The 9,642-nt window shown below is 41.5% G+C and overlaps 1 protein-coding gene across 2 annotated transcripts in view; it reads left to right on the top strand.

The window, feature by feature from the left end:
* Window positions 1-1,066: 1,066 nt before the first annotated feature.
* The window catches only part of myo16 (myosin XVI), a 119,539-nt gene continuing 110,963 nt past the window's right edge, over window positions 1,067-9,642 (top strand). The window contains exon 1 of one of the 2 annotated variants that reach the window (XM_032529125.1): window positions 1,067-1,218. The gene's annotated coding sequence lies outside the window, so the exon portion shown is untranslated. Of the gene's footprint in view, window positions 1,219-3,154; window positions 3,373-9,642 lie in introns of those variants that run through there. The other variant, XM_032529124.1, reaches the window with a different exon arrangement.

Here is a 9,642-nt window from a genome sequence, read left to right as displayed (position 1 = left end):
CCCCCTTCCTCTCTCTCCCCATCTCCTGACTCCCACACTTTGCTTTATTGTTCCAAGATGGAGCTTTGGCAGAGGCACACAGAGCATGGATGAACCCCCCCCCCCCCTCCAAACACATATATACACACACACACACACACACACACACACACACACACACAAATCTAGGGGCTGTGGGACCGGGGAAACATAACTGTCCTCTCATACATTTCACTTGCAAACTAACAAAAACATAGGCTACAGGGAGCACTGTATCGTGTGCAAACGCATAAACACATTAACAAGCAAAACCTTAACAAGCAACCTATTACTGTTAAAAGACAGATGAAAGTCATTTTAGGTATTTTCTATCTTTTCCTCATTCTTTGGATGTAAATGATAAATGTTGGAATGTTGTTAATTTCGAATATTTAAGTGACAAAAAGGTTGGTGAAGAAAAGTGTGAAAAAGTGAGGAAATCTGGTTTTGGAAACATGTTTTATATTAGGCTACTTTGGCACAGCAGTGCTTGCTGAATGCTAACATCAGCATGTTAAAATGCTCACAATGACACTGCAAACATGATGATGCAAACTAGCAGGTATAAGGTTTACCAAGTTTACCATCTTGGTTTAGAATTTAAGAATGCTGTCTAAGAATGCTACATCTGCTAAGTAGCACTAAACACAAAGCTGAGATTGATGGGAATGGCATTGATATCATTTCCTGGAAATAAGATATTTCAGTCTGGACCAAAGTGGTAAACCGACCAACATGGCAATCCCCCATGATGCTAGCATTGCAAAAATTAAAACATTACCTGTGCACCAAAAGCAACCATTATGTAATTCTAATTCTAATATGAATATTATATTTAGTTAAATGTTTAAACTCTTTTTATATGTCTACCTTCATTTAATTCATGCACCACCTGCTGGCCTCCATGCCACATGACCCAAACCAAACACCCACAGCAAGTGTATGCTGGGTCTAGCTGAAATAGCGTGGTTTCTAACGTTACCTTACATTCTAGGTAACGTTAGAAACCCTTGTGAGGTGCGCAAAAGACCTTTCTGCTGTCAAACTTTTTGAATTTGAGGAGGGCAGTGGGACAGAGATGCTGATGCTGTGGACTTGTTTATGGATGGAGATTAGACGAGGAAGATAAAGAAGTTGAACCTAAAGCAGACTGAGGGGGATTTAGCGGTGCTCAAAGCATCGACAGTGTTCTTAAGACAGGTGAGATTAACGGTAACATTACAACAACAAACTAATTTATGGATGTAGCTAACACTCTCCCCAGAAGAGGAGGACGTTTAACTTTGCCTACTTGTTTTACCTAGATACATAGCGTTGTGTGAACCATAAAACTAGAATATTAGAGAATATGGTAAGATCTGCATGCAGTCTTTTTGCTTGAGTTCACTGACTTAACATCTGTGTTGGCTGCCTTTGTGACACTTTATTCTAAAGAGCGAGGCTGGTTATTTAATGCGTCATAATGCTTCCTGCGCCTGCCATGGTACCCATAGACCTTTTATTCGGTAATTGTCATTGTCTGAACTGATCCTGTTTCTAGTTAATTCTTGATAGGCTGCACTGAAGGAAGTTGTAGCCTACATTGATAACTACTTATCAGTTGTATGCACAGACTGCAAATGGGACATGTGTTGTTGTTTGGACATGAGGGAAATGTGCGTACATTGGCATGTTGATGCATACACTTTCATTTAATATAGTTGTCACAAATACCATTACTGACCTACTTTTTACTTACATATGAGTACATTTTTACACAAGTAATTTCACTTTGTCTTGAGTAAAATCTTGTGGTACTCTTTCCATCCTGGGAGTTAAGGGAATTAGAAGGCAGTGGGGTCAGTGTGGACATCGTGGAGGACTACAAATACCTGGGAGTGCACTTGGACAATAAACTGGACTGGGCCAAGAACACTCAAGCCCTCTACAGGAAGGGCCAAAGCCGTCTCTATTTTCTGAGGAGGCTGAGGTCCTTCAACATCTGCAGGACAATGCTGAAGATGTTTTATGAGTCTGTGGTGGCCAGTGCTATCCTCTTTGCTGTTGCATGCTGGGGCAGCAGGCTGAGGGTAGCGGACGCCAACAGACTCAACAAACTGATTCGCAAGGCCAGTGACGTCGTGGGGGTGGATCTGGACTCTCTGTCGGGGGTGTCAGATAGGAGGATGCTGTCCAAACTACATGTCATCTTGGACAATGTCTCGCACCCACTCCATGGCTTGTTGCTCAATCACAGGAGCACTTTCAGTGACAGACTCATTCTCCCAAAATGCACTACAGAGCGCCACAGGAAGTCATTCCTGCCTGTGGCCATCAAACTTTTTAACTCCTCCCTCTAAGTGTCTGACACACACACACACACACACACACACCACACACACACACACACACACCACCACACCTAGAGAGGTTGAAACTGGACAATATTATCTGTATTATCTGTTTTGTGCAATAACACTGGCCTGACATGTGTGCAATCTCAAATACCCAATTATTATTATTATTATTATTATTTAACTTTTCACCATTCCAATCCTTAATTATGTGAATTATGTAAATAATGTATAATAACATTCCTTTATGTAAATACCGTACGTATCCAATTCCTTATATTTCTTTATTTCTTGTATTTCTACACTATTTATAATATTGTGCAACTACAACACAGAGTTTCCCTTCGGGGATCAATAAAGTATTTCTGATTCTGATTCTGATTCTGATGTAGTAGGTGCAGTTGTCCTTTTGCTTGGCACATGTGCTCCGTACAGCTTTCATGTCCGATCTGTCTACTGTTTTCACTACATGGTTTCACTTATAACCCATTGTTTGAGTGTTTGGTTCTCCTCCCCCTAACAATAAACACACAGCAAGTACACACATACGCTACAGGCACAACAGAGTGTAGTGTTAAGCCCTATATCACACATTCTCACCAGCTGCTCATGGGCTTGTGATAAGCACTTGTAATTAGTTTTAAACTCCCGTTTCACTCTCTGTTTTTCTCTCTCAAAAACACACATGCTCACTCACTGACAGATTCTTAAGTCTCTCTCTCTGTCTCTCACTGACTCATGCTCTCTCTTCCAACTCAACTACTCTCAACTACTCCCCCCTTATTCACCCAAACTGGCACACTCCCCTCTTTCCCTCTCTTACCCTTTTTCTGGTGGGATGTCAGTGGAGGATTTTAGCCTATGGGTGTAGATGTAGAGAGAGTTGGTGTTGGGAGTATTTTTTTCCCCTCACTCTCTGAATCTTTCAGATCTTTGCAGCTGATACCAGATTGTCTCTGGATGTTATTTTTTTTAGCTGAAAAGAAAGCATCAAGAACTGCAGTGGAAATGTTGAAGTGAGGTATGGTACCACTTGTCTCCTGTTTGAGTGTAGTTTAGCTGTGCGTGAAAGTGTTTGAGTTTCTCTGTTTCCCATTCACAGAAAGCCTGATGGCACAATGTTTGGCTATTGGCAATTTGTTTGCATTATGATTTTGAATGCTGTATTATTTGCATGTATGTGATTTTGTAATACACAATCACAAATAGTAAAATATCTGCTTCTGTCTACATCCATTCTGCTTTATATGCTTTCCAAGGTAAAGACCACTGCTTAAATGGCCACCGTCTGTCTGTAGACTGGCCTTTTTTTTCTATCTCTTTTTTTCCCTTTTTGCGTGCTGTTGTTTGCCCTGAGATGTTGCATGTGTGCTGGCTGGCAGCACAGTAAAAGGGAAACAGGTTTGTGGGCTTGATCACTGCACACAGTAACACCGACTCCTCCAAAAAGCCTTTGGGATGCAGGATGTCAGTTGGGAATCGTCCCAGATTCAGAGGACCTTGGACAGCGTTCACCCATACGGCGTGCGGTTGTGTGATGTGTGTTAGTGGTAAGAGAGAGTGAGACAGAAAAAGTAAAAGAGGCATACAGAAGCATTGTAACGGGCAGTGAGGAGAACCGTCTGTAAAGCTTTTTTTGTTGGTGTGACAGAACGTCGCTGAGTAACGGACAAGAACTTAACTCCGCCTGTGTCACCCCACAAAACTCTATTGTTTCACAGGAGCTCACAGATGGCCTCATTCAGATGGCTGAGTGCTGTTTGTGTCTGAGAGAGAGATAATGTACGTGTATGTGTGTGTGTTAAAGTTATTTGTGTAGGCCCTTGGGACAATATGATGCAAAGTTGTAACTGTTTAACACTCTTTTAAAAAAATCAATCATGGAGGAGGAGGACCAACCATTTCAGCCACAGCCCTTTCAACAAGATGTGTGGGGTGTGTGTCTGTGTGTGTTAGGGCTGGGCAATATATTGATATTATATCGACATTGATTATGAGGCTGGATATCGTCTTTGGAGTTAAGTGTTGTCTTTTCCTGGTTATAAAGGCTGCCTTACAGTAAAGTGATGTCTTTTTCTGAACTTACCAGACTTACTAGCTGTTTTACTGTTTGCCTTTACCCACTTAAGTCATTGTATCCACATTATTGGTGATTATTTATCAAAACTGTCATTGTGTTGATATTTTGTGAAAGCACCAATAGTCAACCCTACAATATGGGCACAATATCAACATTGATGTATTTTGTCATAAATATCGTGAATTGGTTTTCTCCATATTGCCGTGTGTGTGTGTGTGTGTGTGTGTGTGTGTGCTACACCCATCTGTAATTCTTCTGAGCCAAATTGTCGGCCTCTTTGTATGGCAGCTTTGCATCAAAGTATCACTCTCTCTTTAAGAAAAGAAGCCATTTTCAGGCAGTATCGTTCTGCCTTGTCGTTCTCCTTTCATATGTCTCTTATATGGAACATGGCAAAGCAAGCTGCACTGGGTGTGGCCAGTAAGAGGCTAAAGTCATGAAAATTGTAGTCTGTGGTCTGCGTCAGAACTCAGCCCAGTCCCCTATGCTGTAGTCAGCTGTTGAGCCACATGGTCTCAAGACTTAGTCACCACCTTCCCTGTTAATTATGGGTTGATTTATGAGCTAAAGAGGATGATGAGGAAGAGCAGAAGGATGGGGAGAATAGGATGGCTTGTATTCAATGAACTCATGTAAAGCAGCCCACCAGCTGTGTTGCTAAGGGTGAGACCTGTGGCTTTGGCAAGATTTAAATGACACCTTTTATGCATTATTAAGGGGAATATGCCTACTCATTTTAGTGCGGCATCGTCGTAAAAATCACACCTGCATGAAATTTGGAGAGGAAAAACTAGAAATGACAGCCACCACCTGTTACCTGGAAAATTTCTGTTGGATCAGTCAAGTGACCTCAGACAGCTGACTGGGCAGACAGATGGGGGGGGGGGATTAAGGGGGTTACTGTGTTCATCTGGGGAAGCCATAGATTAGTTTCACCCTCAAATCTGATTAGTGCAAATTGTAATCCACACCAATATGCGCTATTCATAATTGGCAAACTGTGACCTGAGACAGATGTCTGTTATTAAATTTACTTTATTAAGGATTGTTTAGTCTATAGTATTATTGCAAAAAGCCTCATAAATAAAGCATAGGGCACTCATTATATATAATAAGCGCAATAAGCATTGCACTTCTAACATTGTTGGCGTCACATTAGACAGTTTAAAAAAAATCAAAGTGCATGCAGCAGAAACAGAGATATTGTCTTTCTGATTCCACACATTACACCCCATTACAACTTGACTACTAACATTTCAGTCAGCTAATCGGGTGTGTTTGCTAGTAGAAGGTGATGTAGTGTCGCTAGCCTGAAGACTAGTCACTTGAGGCAGTTTATCCGATATTGCTCATCCCTTTTTCTCCCATATGCAGTTGTACTCCACAGGATTACATATGCAAAACTGGTGGAATTCCCCTTTTTAAGAAACTATGTCAAAAATGTTTCAATATGTAATTTTAAATTACTTAATTAAATTCAAGCAACAATTGTCTTGAGTTAAACTTCTTTTGATTAACTTAATATACTATGTTTTCATATAGAATCAAACTCCTGAAAGTGTGGAAGTAAAGTTAACAGGAAGTGTTATCCATAACCTTTGCAATTTTTTGTCTTCCTATATATCTCAGGTGACTGCATGAGTTAAAAAATGATCTTGAGATGAAGAGCCCAGACTATTCTTATACAGTAAAGGAGGCCCTTGGGACTGGGCAGTTGGCAGGCTCAAACAGCAGCTAATGACAGGTGGTAGGAAGCGCTGCTGGCAGCAGCAGCAGCAACAACATGTTGTTTGGGCGTGGAACACTACCAGCAGGCTAAGATTAAATCCAAACCTTTTGATCTGAGATTTTCCCCCATCTGATGAAGAATGTCATCAAAGCAGAGCAGTCTGCATGGATCCAATACTGAACAGGTGCACTGGTTGACCAAGCCCTTTATGTTGGTAGTCTTTGTCAAAGGAGGTGAATGCAGTTCCCCATGTGACCTCATCTTTCTATAGAAGATTTCCGCATATTACTGTGGGATTGCTGCTGCTGACATGTGACTGGAGTCCTTACAGACTTTGTTCCCCTTCCAGGGTTATTATTGGACACCGTGTCCATAAGGAATATCTAAGTCAGGGTCAGTATGTGGGCATAGGTACAGGTACTTACATTTTGTAGATGTAGGTAATTTTGTGCATAGGAGTGGGAGCTGAAATTATTTAATTATGTGACATGGCAAGGATGGTGATGGGAAGATAGTAAAGGTCTATATTGGAAAGAAGTGTGAGGGAAGAGAGTAGCTCATGAAGCAGCAGGTTCTCTCCCCTCCCTGTTGGTATTTGAGGGCAAGTGGATGAAATGTAACTGCTTTACGGCTCCCATCACTATCAAGCTTCTAACACACATGCACACATTAACCCTCCCTTGCCCACAAACAATTGTCCACCTACCAGGTTCTGCTGCCTGCAGCTAGAAAGCGTATATTTTAATCCGGAGAGACACGTTTGCAGATATGCAAATAAGGTTTATTGTACAGTTCAATAAAATGTACAAAGTCTTTGGCGATTAGACTCCATCGCTATACGAATATTTACTAAATTTCCCCCGATGGAATCTAGACACCATTGGTGCCTGCAACAATAGCTGATAGCAAAGGGAGAAACTGATTTTTTTTAAAGCAGGGTTGGGACTCTGTGTTTGGTGCTCGCCATTTGTGTACAATTCTGATTGGTTTAGCAGGAAGGTGAACGCCTCCAACAGCGGATTCGAATAAGATAGAGCATTGATTAAGAGTGAGGTCTTCCTGAAAGGATTTACACTGAGATACAGTTCAATCAGGAGAGACTAGTTGCAGATATGCAACAAGTCAACAGCATGATAAAATATACATTCATTTGGATAGCAGCTGAATTGATTTAGGAGTGCATTGATTCAAAGTTAGGTCTTCCTGAAAGAATTTACGCTGAGCTGAATGTGAGCTGAATATGAGCCCAGCTGCTGAGCCATGCAAATGATTTGAACAGGACTGGTTAAGCATTCCCTTTTTAAAAAAAACACTGCTTTGATCTATCGAAGAAGCCGTGGGGGGAGTTTATGCTGAGATGAAAGATAAGGTCTTGCTGTGATGTTTGTGTGCTTGATTTCAAACATGTCATCTCTCAGATTCAACCCTAATCAAATTAGGTCAATACTTAATGGGGCATGATGCCTCTCTTACAAAGCTATGATACACTGCCACCTGCTATCATGCTAATCTCCTATGGATCTGTGTCAAACAAACCATTGTCAAAACCAAAGGCATTGAGAGAGTTGGAGGATGTGTTGATGAAAGAGTGAGCCAATAAGGAGTGTGTGAGAAGAAGACTAACATACAGCATAGCTGGATTGACAGTGGAACATCATGGATGGAAACGAGAGGAATCAATGTGAAGGGTAATAGGAAGGGGCGATAGAGGACAGTCTTGTTTTTGTTTCTTTGCTCATTTCTCTAAGTGCAGATAAGAACTCTGAAGAGAGGGATAATGTCCAGGTAAAACAAAATTTCATCGTACTGTGGAGGGAATTGCTTTGGTTTTGGATTACAGGTGTGTGTGTGTGTGTGTGTGTGTGTGTGTGTGTGTGTGTGGTGTGTGTGTGTGTGTGTGTGTGTGTGTGTGTGTGTGTGTGTGTGTGTGTGATTTGAACCACTAGTCTGGTAATTTCATGCCCCTGATGTACCTCAATTTAGATATGTAATGCACACTCACCCCTGAACCTCTACCACCTATCTTTCTGTGTTCTAACTTTCTCTCCATTTTACATTCATCTGTTTTACATTTGCCAACTGACCCTATTCCAGAGTAGAGGGGTTTTTACCTTAACCAAGTCACTGTAACACAGGGCTCATAAGTAGATAAAAGTTTTTGTTAAATCAAGGTTATGGCCAACCGTCACAGTAAATAGGACCTGGCGTTTCAGCCCGGCTAGTCACTAGTCTGACTCTTGGCATTGCTGCAAAGTCAGGGTTCGTGCTAGGGCAATTCGTAAAGATTAAGGAGCATTACGACAGATCTGGTATGTTGAGTATTAACACTCCCACACAGTCACAAACAGACTAAAGGGAGGAACATTTTGCGTCTAGTTGTGTCATTGTTCAGTCTGGCCAGTTGTGTAATAAATTAAAACCATTAATTCATTAAATTAGTTATTAAAATCAATGCTGAAGGTAGTTGTGCAGTGAACTGGCAAGAACAGAAAAATATGGTATCAAATTCCTGCGAGGAAAACAGACCTTTGTCCCACTCCAGACCATCACAAATACCATAATTTTCTTTTCCAGTTCAATACTGTAATAAACATCGCATTATAGGTATTAACATTTCATTTACAGTGATTTACTGTATGTTTTGAATTTGCGGTATTTTCCTTACTTAGTGACTGTCTGACAAGTAGATGTTTTGATTTTTGTAACCCTTATGTGTCTTCCTTTTCCCGTTTTTTGTTCTTCCCCTCTTTGTCTGGGTGGTTGAATGCCTTTTGGCAGGCTCTCACAATCCTGCAGGTGAAGGTGAAGGGAGGTGCAGAAGGAAGATTTTAAATGTGAAAACGGCAGGGTGGCGATTGGTAGGAGTGCTTGGTGAAATGGTTTGAGTGAGGCAGTGATGAACATCTGAAGCCTGTGGAGGTTGGGAAGAGGGCTTGCTGGGAAAATATTTATGGACAGGAAAAGTGGGCGGCTAATAATTGAATAAAGGAGGCGGCTTAAGATGGAGGTGTGAGATTTGTCTCTCAGTGACGAGATTTTCCTCTCCCCTTTTCCAAGGTTAACATGGGGATTATTAGCAGAGAAGCACCGCAGTAATTATGATGGTGGTCATTAGCTATTCATCACCTCACACCACACTGCTGGGCTAAGTGTTTGTGCGAATGCATGTCTGAGTGTATTAGGGTGATACAGACATACACATCTGTGCATCAGCATTTAGACTCTGCAATATGTTGTTTTTCTGTGTGCAAAAGAGACAGCTGGCTCCCGTATAAACAGGAGATTTCCAGGCGCACCTATTCAGGCTCTGTTGTGTCTCCCTTCCAGCTCTCTTTGTCTGCCAGTTCTGTCTTTATGTCAGCCTTGACAAAGTATCCCTGTTTGACCACAAACTCTTCAGGGTGTGTCCGCAACATGAGGTGAATCCAGGCGCCTCCCCTTTTTGTGTTTTGTACCCTCCTACTCATTTTGTACATCGGCGA

The sequence above is a fragment of the Etheostoma spectabile genome, chromosome 11, assembly GCF_008692095.1.
Source record: "Etheostoma spectabile isolate EspeVRDwgs_2016 chromosome 11, UIUC_Espe_1.0, whole genome shotgun sequence".
Lineage (NCBI taxonomy): Eukaryota > Metazoa > Chordata > Actinopteri > Perciformes > Percidae > Etheostoma > Etheostoma spectabile.
Note: the sequence above shows the minus strand (reverse complement) of the source record. Positions and strands in the feature narration are given on the sequence as shown.